At 38.9% G+C, this 13011-nt stretch overlaps 1 long non-coding RNA gene across 7 annotated transcripts; it reads right to left on the bottom strand.

Annotated features, from left to right (window-relative positions):
- Nucleotides 1–320: 320 nt before the first annotated feature.
- Nucleotides 321–11980, bottom strand: LOC145424215 (uncharacterized). Of its 7 annotated transcripts, none has more exons than XR_013905206.1 (9): nt 11736–11980; nt 10328–10406; nt 4422–4520; nt 3180–3354; nt 2604–3095; nt 1961–2122; nt 1605–1713; nt 1378–1499; nt 321–1235 (listed from the first exon to the last, which is right to left on the bottom strand). It is a non-coding gene; the product is annotated as an uncharacterized LOC145424215 (long non-coding RNA). The 7 variants fall into 7 exon arrangements; XR_013905205.1 differs by having other exon boundaries at nt 3180–3359; XR_013905203.1 differs by lacking the exon at nt 4422–4520 and having other exon boundaries at nt 2604–2827; nt 2943–3095; nt 3180–3359; nt 11736–11977.
- Between the last annotated feature and the right edge of the window lie 1031 nt (nt 11981–13011).

The following is a 13011-nucleotide window of genomic DNA, read 5'->3' on the forward strand; positions in this document are numbered from 1 at the left end:
TCCAATATTCTAGCATAATTAAAAAACTTTGACTTTGTAAGTACATATTGTTAGTCCTAATGCCAGCATGAGTCTTCATAACTCCTGCTTTGAAATACTGAACTTTAAAATTTACCTGATGAAAGATAGTTTACAGTGGCACTCTGTCAGGATCATTCTGACTGTAAGATCACTGTATTAATCTGAATCCTTCTGCAATGTGTTGTGAATGAATGCTGATGCAACTCACTGTGGGAAAGCTGTTAATAAAATGAATCTGTGACACATGCAACACATTCACAGAGGAAGAGGACACAAAGGGAGGACACGCAGAGCCTGTGTTGAAGTCAGAAATCCAAATCTTTATTAAAAAACAGGCGGCGGTTACAAACAGGAAGACAAGCAGTCCATCAAACAGTCTACAGCAGGGGTGTCAAACTCAAATACACAGTGGGCCAAAATTCAAAACTGGAACAAAGTCGCGGGCTAACATTAATATTTATTGAAAAAAAATCTTCCTCCAGATATAAGAATGAATCTTTTGTTATGGACTCAAACAAGTTTTGCTGAAAAACTGAATATGGAACAAGCAAAGCCTAATACTAAACAATATATATATTAGCTGTATAATACCAGTAGGCCTGCTCTAATAGTAATTTGGTATGGCTTCGCGGGCCAAATGTAATTAGGCTGCGGGCCAAATTTGGCCCGCGGGCCAGAGTTTGACACCTATGGTCTACAGGGTCAAACATACAGAGAATTCAAACAGCAGTAAAAAATAACTGGACACTGAAAAACTTAAAGCAATGTGTGACGCAATAAAAGGAAGCAGCGCAGTATATTCACTGAATTATCATCAATTACAAAAGAGAAAAACGACGATTTCTAAGGATTATTTTCTTAAATGCAGTTGGAGTGTGGCTGGTAAAGATGGAAACATGCAGAATGTAAACTGTGTGAGTTTGTGAACTTTGTTAGTAACAAATGAGGTAAAAAAAACAACCCCAAAACAGACAAAACACAGAAAGAGGCTCTCAGTATTCATTCATAATTAGAAAGAAACATTCTGGTCGTGGATTTTTACAGTCTTAGTTCCGCTCGCTGTCATCATTATAATCATCATGATCAATGGCGAGGTCCTGAGGTGGGCGGGGCTGTCTCTGGTGATGTCACCATGAAGGAACAGCATCTGGTGTGTTGGTGAAACATCCCAGTACACTGGTGTAGTTTCCTCTCCAGCTGTTTGACATGTGACACTTGAACATTAAGGGGAAGAAGAAGAAACAGTGTTAGGTCAGGTGACCACATGGTTTCTAAAGTAACTGACAGGAAGTAACCAGGCCGTTAGAAATGGATGGCATGTGTTTAGAGTTACTGGAGTTGGGTAACTCTACTTACCAAAAGCAGAAGCACACAGATGAAGGATCAGATGCTGAATGTTGCAGGAACATGCTCGTGTGTGGTGGTCATTCAGTGCTGCTCCGGCAGGTTAGACAGTCCAAGACTGATATGCTGCCCATCTGAGAGTTTGAAAACACACATGCAAAGATTTATTTTGTGTTACAGTCAAAGTTGGATGTTCATTTCTGTCCTTTAAAAATGTTTGTGTATTTGAAAGCACTAACATTTAAGGATGACTTGGATCGTCTCCTTTAAAGGGGAGACAAGTGTGTCCACTGATCCACGTCACTTTACCTGGATGATGACTCCTCTCCCCCTCACTCAGAAACACTCCTAATATAACCAAGAAAATAAATAATATTGAAGATTTACATCATTACAAAAACATCAAAAACATCTCCCTTTGATTCTATTTCTCCATTCCTGCTGAACATCAGGCAACAAATATCTCAATAAATCACAGTAAAATGTAAAGCACATGTTCTCTCTGCTTTGTCTAACCTCTGCAGAGCCTCTGTCAAGAAAAACATATCTGTAAGCATAAAACAAATATACATTCATAACACGTCACTGGACAAACCTCGGTCAGCTGATTTCCTCTGTGCAGTGCAGACGAGCATCAGTCAGCAAGTCAAGGTGGTGAGATGGACTGGTGTCCTTTGTGACTCTGCTGGTTCTTCTGAGGAAACACCACCGTCTCTCCACACCGTCACCATCTGTGAGCACAAACTGCTGCTCTGCTCTGCCAGCATGTAGGAATCACATATCACACACAGGGGTGAAGAAACATCAGAGCTCAACTTTGGATACTTTAGATCTAAACAGATCAAAGCAGCTCTTAGCTTCAACAATCAGTGAGCAGACCAACAATGATACCAAACTGATTCTGTATGAATACAATATGGTATTTTCCATACAGGTGTCAAATTAATTTATTAAAACTAATACAGATATATGTATATATTTTTTTTTTGATAAATTAGTTTGCTAAATTATAAGAAAATATTTTTTTTCATTTACCAATTGCAACTGAAAGAAATTAAATATTGAACAAAAATATATTGTCACATTCTGAGCATGCTCCGCACGCTGACAGACTTGAAGTTGCTACAGATTTTAAGAAGTGATAATTATAGGGAAGAAACTTCTCTTTTTCATCCGTTTAATCAAACATTTGATGCCTCAGCTGTCTCAGTCTATAGCATTCTGCAACTACAACTAACCTGAGGCTTGGATTTGGCTGCAGGTGCCCCTGTACATCCTTCTCAGCAGCACACATGTGGGTACCATTTAATCCCACTTCTTCCTGAGCTTTGCTTCATCACAAGACCAAAGGTGCATCCCGTGTCACAGTCTTATCATCATCCAGAAGAAACATTTGAAGAAACATCATGGAGAAGCAACATTTACGCGCCTCCTGGTTTTGTTTTCTGATCCTGCGAAAAGACTGAGGACAACAAAGCCCAGAGAACACGAGATACACAACATCCAACATTCAGACTCAACAGCCTCCATAAATGAAGAGCACCAGGTTGGTTCAGTTATAGTAGATATGAGCATACTTCACATTACTGGGTATGAATAATAATGAGGAGGCAAACTTTGAAGATGCAGAGCATGATGTCCCACCATCAGACTGTAAACAAACATCCACCAGGCTTCTTTGTTGCCAAAATTGATGATTCTCCTATCAGGGATCGGTAGCGTGTATTAACCTGTGGTATAAGCAGCAGTCACTGAAATATTACTGTTTCAGATAAGAAAGCCAGGGTGGGAGGGATCTCTGCAAACTGACTTACCTCTGCAAGTGTGAAGCTCAACAAAAATCTGACTCTCCAGTTACAGACAAACAAAACCTCCAGCTGGGAGATAGAAAACGCTGTCTGGGTCCTGCTGGATGTTGCTGGTCAGAGTCCCACATTAGCAGAGTGCTTCTTGGCGCCACTGACCCATGTGGACAGTGACTGTGGAGAACTGTTCTGGAAAACAGAGAAGAGAATTAAAATAACAAAAAGCCAAACAGGATTTCCACAAAGACTCTCTTGGAATCAGCAATCAAAAAAATCACTGGTTCATATTAAATATGAACAGGTTCCTTAAATGTACGCAGTTCAGATCTGATTTAATTTAATTTCCTTCACACAGCACATTCGTCCAGGCTGACAGGTAAACATAGAATTAATCTCAGGTAACATGACTCATAGTAGAGATTCAGTAAGAAAGCTTGCAGGCTCTAATATTATTACCACACAATCCAAGGACACACCAACAGCTCAGATTTGTAGAACTATTTGTTTCAAATATCTTTTATTGAGAGCAAGTATAATTATAGTTATTGTAAATTCACATAACATAACTTATGCTCCTTTTTTTCTCTAAACTAACAAGGCAAATAATAAACATCAACAGCAACAACAGAACAAACAAACAAAGAAGAAAAAAAACAAAAAAACAAAAAAAACCCACAGTCACCCGTAATGGGTCCCGATCCCCCGGCTGCCAGTAAAAGAAAAGAGAAAAAAGGAAACAAAAATTTATATTTTCCCAAGGTATATAAGTAAAGGATGCCAAATTAATTCAAAATCTTTTACATTGTCATTCATACTATATCTTATTTTTTCAAGGTGGAGAGTGTTTATAAGTTCTGTAAGCCACATTTTTAATACAGGGGTCTCGTTGCCTTTCCAAAGCTGCAGGATCAATTTCTTTGCAATAATCAGTGCATATGACATAAACCTTTTTTGAGAGTGTTGTAGATTTTGTGTTTCTTTGGAAATCCCAAAGATGATTGCTGTCGGATTTGGTTCAATCTTACTTTTAAAGATATTAGACATATAGGTAAAAATGTCATACCAAAAACCCTGAAGCTTTGGACATATTGCAAAACAGTGTAACAGATTTCCATAATGTATCTTGCGTTTTTCACAAAGGGGGGAGCAGTCTGGGTATATTTTGTGAAGTTTTTCCCTTGAATAGTGTAATCTGTGTATAATTTTGTACTGAATTAAACAGTGACGGGAATTAATAAAAGGCGTATTTACATTACGTAAGGCCTCTTGCCAAAAATCTTCTGATAGGAGGGTCCCAAAATCCTTTTCCCACTCCTCTTTGATTGAGGTAGTTGAAGGTGTACTCATCTCCTGTAATGAGTTATACAATATTGAAATTCTCTGTTCAAACCCCCTTCCATCACTAAGACATCTGTCCAAAAAATCGGACGTTATATTTTCGAATTGTGGCAGATATGTACGGATATAATTTCTTAGTTGAAGATATCTGAAAAAATGACTATGAGGCAATCCAAATCTATCTTTTAGTTGTTGAAATGACATGAAGGTGTCATTTAAGTATAAATCTTTTAATTTACAAATTCCTAATTCCTGCCATATGTTGAAAGCTCCGTCTACACATGATGGAAGGAAGGAGGGGTTAGCTGTAATGGATGTACACATTGATAATTTTTTCAATTTGAAATGTTTAATTATTTGTCTCCAAATTTGTACGGTATTATGAATCACTGGATTCGAATTGTAATATGAGTTTGTCAAAAGGATAGGAGAGAGAGTATTATTCCACCAACACAGTGAGGAAGGCAATCCTCCCGCTCCATCTGTAGGCCATTAGGGAGTATTGCTGTATCATCCAGTAGAAGGGAAATTGTTCTTAAATTTGATGCCCAGTAATAATACATGAAATTAGGTAGTGTCAGTCCACCAAGTGATCTGTGTTTGCATAGGTGGTCTTTTTTTATTCTATGTGTTTTATAATTCCATATAAATGGCATAATGATGGCGTCCATCTTTTTGAAAAAAGATTTGGGCAAGAAAATTGGGATGTTTTGGACCAGATACAAATACTGCGGGAGGAATACCATTCTTATTGAGTTCACTCTCCCTATTAGAGAAATAGGGAGCGTCCTCCAGTACTGGATGTTATTTTTAAGTTTCTCCAGTAGGGGAAGAAAGTTCTCTTTCATTAGAGAACTGTATCTTTTTGTTATTGTGATGCCCAAGTAGGTAATTTTTTCATAGGTTATTTTAAATGGGAGAGATGTAAGCCATTGTTTATTTTCTAATTTAATGGGCAGTATTTCACTTTTTCCCCAGTTGATCTTGTAGCCTGCGAAAGTACTGAATTTATCAATAACGGAGAGTATTGCTGGGAGGGATGTTAATGGTTTTGTTATATATAATAATATGTCATCAGCATAGAGCGATATAGTATTAGAAGTGTATGTTGTGTCATAGCCGTGTATATCCATATGGGTGCGAATTGTCTGTGCTAAGGGTTCCAGAGCCAGAGCAAATAATAATGGGCTAAGAGCACATCCTTGTCTTGTACCTCTGCTGAGTTTAAACTGAGTTGATAATGTCTGATTTGTAAGAATTCTGGCTGTAGGGTTTTTATAAAGTAGTTTTATCCAAGAAATGAAATCTTGTCCCAGTTGAAATTTTTCTAGGACTGCGAAAAGGTAGGGCCATTCCACATGATCAAATGCCTTTTCGGCATCCAAGCTAAGTATAAGTAGGTCCTGTTGCACCTTGGGGGAATAGATTATATTAAATAGACGTCGGAGGTTATTAAAAGAACTCCTGTTTGGTATGAAACCTGTTTGATCTGGATGCACCAGTTTATCTATTACTGTATTAAGTCTGCTCGCTAGTATTTTAGCCAGAATTTTTTGATCTGTATTTAATAAAGAGATAGGTCTATATGATCCCACTTCCTCCAACGCTTTACCTTTTTTTGGAAGTACTATAATAGTTGCTTCATTCAATGTTGGAGGTAAAGTGCTCATTTTATATGCGTGGTTATATAATTTAAATAGGTATGGACTTAGTTTGATCTTGAAGTATTTATAGAACTCGTTCCCTAACCCATCTGGGCCTGGGCTCTTGTTATTTTTTAGTAATCCGATAGATTTAGTGATTTCTTCAATTGTGATCTTAGCATTCAAAATATTGGCATTTGTCTGGTCTAACACAGGAAGATCACATTTATCTAAGAACTCCTGCATATCATTAGGCCCTGCAGTGGGATGAGAAGTATAAAAGGGAATCGTAGAACTGTCTAAAGTTATCGTTAATATCTTTGTGTGATGTGACCAGATTTCCATTACTTGCTCTAATTTTATGAATCGCTCTGTCATTTTCTAATTTCTTTAGTTGTCTGGCTAGCAACTTATGAGGTTTATCCCCAAATTCAAAATAGTTCTGTCTCACAAAAGTGAAAGTTCTATTAATATTACTAGTTAATATTTGATTTAATTTATATTTTAGTGCACAAATGGTGTTATACTTATCTAAAGAGGGAGCCATTGCATTGTTGACGTCCAGGTCGTGGATTCTTTTTTCTAAATTTAGTTGTTCTAGTTTATTCCTTTTATTCCGTGACGCTTGATATGAAATTATAAACCCCCTAATATAAGCTTTAAACGTTTCCCACAGTATATCTGGAGAGGTCTCGGCATTATCGTTTGTATCAAAGAATAAGGACATCTGAGAGTTTATATATTGTTTGAATTTTAAGTCGTTCAGTAATTGTGGGTCAAATCTCCAGTTTCTGTATGTTTTAGTGGGGTTATTAAATACAAAGGAGCAAGTAACGGGACAGTGATCAGAAATAATAATATTATGATAGGTTACATTTCGAATTAGGGGGAGCATTTTTCCATCCACCAAAAAATAATCAATCCTTGAATAACTGTTGTGTACGTGGGAATGGAAAGAATACTCTCTACCTGATGGATTTAAAGTTCTCCACGCATCACAGATATTCATATTCCTCATGTATGTTTTAATAAAATTACTGCCTTTACACGGTGTGGTTTTTTTGGACAGGGATTTATCCAAGTATGGGTCTAATACTAGGTTAAAATCCCCTCCAATTATTAAATTACTATTGGGTATATCCGGAATTAAGCTGAAGACCTTTCTGTAGAATTCTGGATCGTCATGATTGGGCCCATATATATTTAGTAAAGTGATCGGAGTAGTATGCAGCTCCCCAGTCACTAATACATATCTCCCATTCTTATCAGCTATAGTGGAGTTATGCTTGAACGGGGTATCTTTCTTAATTAATATAGCTACCCCTCTAGTTTTGGCTGAAAGTGTGGAGTAGTATACCTGATTTATCCATCTACATTTAAGTTTGTTGTGAGCCACATTTTTCAAATGGGTTTCTTGTAAAAAAATAATATCCACGTTGAGAGATTTCAAGTATGATAACACTTTACCTCTTTTAACAGGTTCATTTACACCTTTCACATTCCAAGTACAAAAAGTTAAGTCCATATTTTTTACCTTTCCGTTATCTTGCATTTGTATAATTTAAGGCGGCTTAGTTCTCGTGTTTTCCATATTTATGCAGTCGAGATACGGGTCCCAACCCTCACCCCCCCACCCCCCTACCCATGTGAAACCGTAACAAAGAGAAAAAAAAAACAAAGACGTAAGCAATGCATCCTCTTCCGTGTATCCCAAAAAGAAAAAAAAGAAGAAAAGAAAAATCTAAGGGGATGCTATAACAAAAACTAAGCTTACCAAAATACTCTATCTCAAAACTTCCTTTGTCCAACATAGCTCCTGGGCAAGTAATAGTTTTTTATATCAAAGTAAATACGTGTCTCTGGACCAGGTGTGAAGCTCTGGTTTGTCTACCTTATGCCGTCCTTATTGAGATCCGAATTTTTCTTGTGCGTAGCAGAGTGCTTCGTTGGGATCTATAAAAACCAGTTCCGTACCATTGTATGTCACCTTAAGTTTAGCAGGGTATAGAAGTCCATATTTGACTCCGGGTTGGTCTCGAAGCAGGTTTCTTGCTGGAGTAAACGCTCCTCTTTGAGCACCCTTCCAGATCAATGCATTTTTCGGACAGTTGTTCCACTTTGTTAGAGAGTTGTTTAACTTTTTCTTCTAATTTCGCCACGGAGTTAGAGGTGATTGTCGCTGATTCTGATAGATCTTTCAGCTGTGCATTATGATTTTCCATTACCGTTTTTAAAGCTGTGATGGCCTCGTCATTTTCAGCCCTCAGCATTGCGATTTCCCCGCGTAGGGTGTCGCAGATGTCTGTTTTCATTTGAGTTATCTTAGTATCCAAGGAAGCGATCGCAGTGAGTACTTGTTTGTTACCTTGTGTATATTCCTCGAGTGCGGAGTTAGCTGGCGTGCCAGCTTTGGCACCGTCATTTTCAGTCGGGGCCACATCAAATTCAGTCGTTTCTGTCGCCACTAACTTCGGGTTTAGTTTTTTTGGAGGCATTTGGAGAGGAGTGCACTCTTCACAATCCCTGTATTACTTTGCGGGAGGAAGATGTATTACTTTGATAATTATCGTAATTTCGTAAGATCAAGTGCAGGAGCTGCTGGTATACGCGTCCTCACCCTCTCATGGTCTAGCCGGAAGTCAGATTTGTAGAACTATTTAAACAAATGTCTTCTGAATATTCAATTCAGGTTCACTTCACAGTGGGAGGGTGGGGGGGTCGTGGAATTTTTTAAATAAAGTCTGCAACACAGAAAGAGCTGTGATCAAGCTATTTATTACTGCGCCAACACACATCAAACATCACAGTTCAGTCATGTCAGCGCTGCCACAGAGGTCGTGCTCCTCCTCCTTTATGCATTCCAAGGAAGAGGGAGGAAGTTAAACTGATCCTACCACACTTCACGTGTCTCGCTATGAAACCTAACGCATCAATGGTTGTGCTGTTTTGTGCCCTTGGCCTTATCAGCACCTGTAAAGGGAGTTGTTTTCTCAAACTGCTGACGCTGAAGTAAGTTCATCTAGTTTTAGAAACATTCACTGAACAGTAACAGTGTCACAACTAAGCATATGCATAAGCACTTAAATACTTTAAATGAGAATAACAGAAAATTTCTTTTACAGGAGCTAGAGCCTGTCCCAGTAGTCACAGGTAGAGCACACCTGGACAGGTCACCAGTCTGTCAGAGGACTAACACAGAGACAGACATCAGAGTAACAAATCTATGTAAAATTAATGTAAGTTTGCTGCAGCTGTATGTATGAACATGTGTTTCTGTGCTCACAGTCCACCTCTCAGGAACCTGCAGTTCACTTTTAGTCTACTTTAAACAGACCTCACAAAAGGCTGATGTGGCTGGATCAGTAGTCTGATTTAAGTACGATACCTTTGGCCAGGGATTAATCTGGTGCATGGCTTCACTGCAGTCTTACGTATTTTCCACACACCTGAATAAAAAATACTGATATATACAAATAACAGCTTCAGCTGATGCAGCCTGACTCAATCCTAAATGTTCAGCACACAGAGACACAGAGGTGCCGTTTAAAGTTTAGTGATAACCTGAGTCACTGATCATTTGCAGTATTACAGAGTCTGGCAGTCTTTGCATGATGTCCACGTCACTGTAAGTTTCTAGCTGACTCTCAGGTGTGACAGGTGTGCCAGCAGGAAAGAGTAATAATAACCTGCATCCTGAGGTTTGTCATGCAGGATTAAAGGAGCCAGGCTTTGTTCACACAGCTAGGATTGTATTTTACACTGACCCTGGGTCAGTATAAGTATCATACAGTTTAAACGAAGCACTGAAACTTGCACATATTTATTATAGATGCACTGAAGCTAATCGAGATATTTGCTGTCAATCTGTGGCTGCGATTAAACACTTTACTGAAAACTTTATTAACTAGTAACTTCATCAGTCATGACAGAAGCTAATATTTCTGTGCTAACATCGTTTAACCAGTAACAGCTTTACTCCAATATAAGCTAACGTTTACACCGTAACTTTAAGCTAGCACCATAAAGACGGTAAAACGCGTAATAATATCTACAAATGCATCTTAAAGCTGTTATATTAGCACTCTGTGTATTACTAAGATAACCACATTAACATTACTGACACTCGCTGACTTTTAATAGTCATTCTATAAATGCTGTCCGTTTAAATGGTCTTACCTGTAAACACTGCATATCCACCGGATTCCAGCCAGAGTGGATTCTGGAGTCTTCCACGCTCCTGTTAGTGATCCTCCATCTGGATGGATGAGAACAACCTTCTGAACAATCTAGCAGGAGATGGCCCATATCTATGGGACTGATTTGTGCTAATAACGCCCATTGTATGGACTGATAACAGCCGAAGCGGGTGAATAAAGTCACCCAGTAGCTAGCTGTGCCATTACCCAGCATACATCACTCCCTCCGTAAATGCAATAAACGATACAAAAGTATCGTTCTACCTGTTTTTCAGGTAGTTGTTTACATTATATAATTTATTGTGTTCTGTATACGTCACTACAATGTGATTTCGGAAATATATAAATATACGGACAACAGGCTCTTCCGCGGTAATCTCTTCAATCGGAGGACCCTTCACGTCAATTCCCGACGCGAGGGGGGTACCCTGCGCGTCCATAAGTGCAGCAGAGGGAGCCTGAGCATGCGTCACACGTTTGACGAGTTGGGAGTGAGAACGTGTTGTTGGAACATATGTGTCAGGTCTACAAAGAAGGATAATCCCCTTGTCTGCCTTTTCAAAAATTTTTATTACGGCATGTTTTTCTTTGCCTTTACACATTTGGTTTGTCTGTCAGTGCACCATGCAAGCACATTAGACAAATTAGGTGCATACTACATGATGAGCTAAACAGGAAGGAGACACCACACATACACGCAGGCTGCTCTCCTCCTTCTTGTAAGAGTAGTATGTTTTTGATTTTGAGGGTAATGAACTGGCCACAGAGCCAATGTGAGGTCCTGGGAGAGAGAAACCCCGCCCGCCATCTCCAGTCTGCAGCAATGATGTCAGCATTAGTAAAAACGCTGTCTTTAAAGAAGTGGACAACTGTTTACACACACAGCTGTGTTGTGCATGCAAACACATCCAAACACAGATAAACGCAGTCCTTCTAAGTCGCATTAGTAATATGCGTTATTTAAAAGCTCCTGCTGCATAGCGCTCCCTAAGAGATGTTTATTTACTATGAAGATCTAAAAAAGCTCTTTTCATTCATTTGATCTTCTTGTAAACATGTAGAGCGAGGCAGACTTTGCACCAAAAAAAAAAAAAAATCCTTTACTGAAAATAAAGGTTTTCATCCACTTTGACTGACAGCTACTAAAGTGTTTCTGATGTCAGAAATAGATGCATGTGAAACAAACACCAGACATTTTAGACATGTAACTTCTTTTCATTGCATTATTGCACTGCAATGCAATCTGACTATACAAGCTTAGAAAACACGTGTGGGTAGAAGTACTCAGTTTTGAGCAGAAAGTTTTCATCACTTTTATAAACATTCTGAATGAACAACGTCTTGTGATAATAAACCAGTAGACAGAGACATTTAATCCATGTTCTTACCCAACACTTGGCAGCTGTTCATCCCCAAACCAGGTCAAACTTCTCACTCTTGAGTGTCTCCGTCCTCCTATCTGCTCAGATTCTCATCTTTCACAAGATTCGAGTCCCCGTTGAACATGTTACTGTCAGACATCTATGTGCAGAGATCAGCTGCTTGTGCAGTACAGCAGCACAAGCAGCAGCCAGGACTCCTTTCAGTGCAACTCTCTCTCCATCCCTCCCTCTTTCCCCTTTATCCACTCCCTTCTTTCTGCCTCATAAATGTCCTAAGGCAAACAGCCATTAGCCAGGCAAGCCCAGTATGTGCATACAGAATAAATTCTATTATGTCATTGATGAAGACTCTTTTAGAGTGAGACTCCCAGTGTAAAAGTCAGAAACTTGAATCTTCTAGATTAATAAATGACAGAACTCATTTGTGTCTAGTTGACCTCAGTTTTAATTGTATTTCTGACATTTACTCCTAGATGGCACCAAGCACGACATGTGAGTGTGTTGACGGACCGCTGGGATTATTTCTTTGTCACGTTGCTGTGTTGAAGGCAATTTGCTTTACAGGTGGTAATCCTGCTAAATACATACATCATACAAATAACAATATAAGATCAAAAATAAAATGCAAAAATAAGACTATCAAGCCAGAAAATCAAGAACTGACTCAATAAAAAATCTTTCAAATGTTTCTAAGAAAATCTTTTGCCCTCATTACTGTTATTATGTAGGTTTTAAAAAGTGTTTTGAAATGGTTGAGAGTCTGGGCAGCTCTTATGTATAAAGGTAAATTGTTCCAAATATTAGGAGCTGCTACTGAAAAGCCTCTGTTGCTTCTGCTTTTAAGCCTGGATCTAAGAATGTCTGAGAGCCGCTGGTTTGTAGACCTCAGTGCTCTGGTAGGATTGCAGGGTTTCAATAGTTCTGTGATGATGTTTTGTGAAATATTTAGAAGCACTTATCTAACTATGTTCCCTTTCAGTCGATTCACTCGGTACAACACGTATAATATGGGATATCACGTCCCCATGTGTCCTGGCACCTGTATTTACACCTTTGAGGCATATGACCTGTGATGACATGTGCACATGCTCCCTTCCCTTGTTAAAGCTGTCTCACTCATTTTCTGTCACTAAGAGCCACCCTTGTTCCCTGGTGAAGGAATGGAGGGTGCACCCTGTGGGGTGATTCCAGGTATGGGATCTTCTTTTCTTCAGGGTCAACACTTACTGCCTTATATTGGTGCTGGAGGCCCTTTGTGGGCCATTTCGAACCCACTGGATCT

Source organism: Astatotilapia calliptera, chromosome 23 (assembly GCF_964374335.1).
Source record: "Astatotilapia calliptera chromosome 23, fAstCal68.1, whole genome shotgun sequence".
In the NCBI taxonomy this organism is placed as follows: domain Eukaryota; kingdom Metazoa; phylum Chordata; class Actinopteri; order Cichliformes; family Cichlidae; genus Astatotilapia; species Astatotilapia calliptera.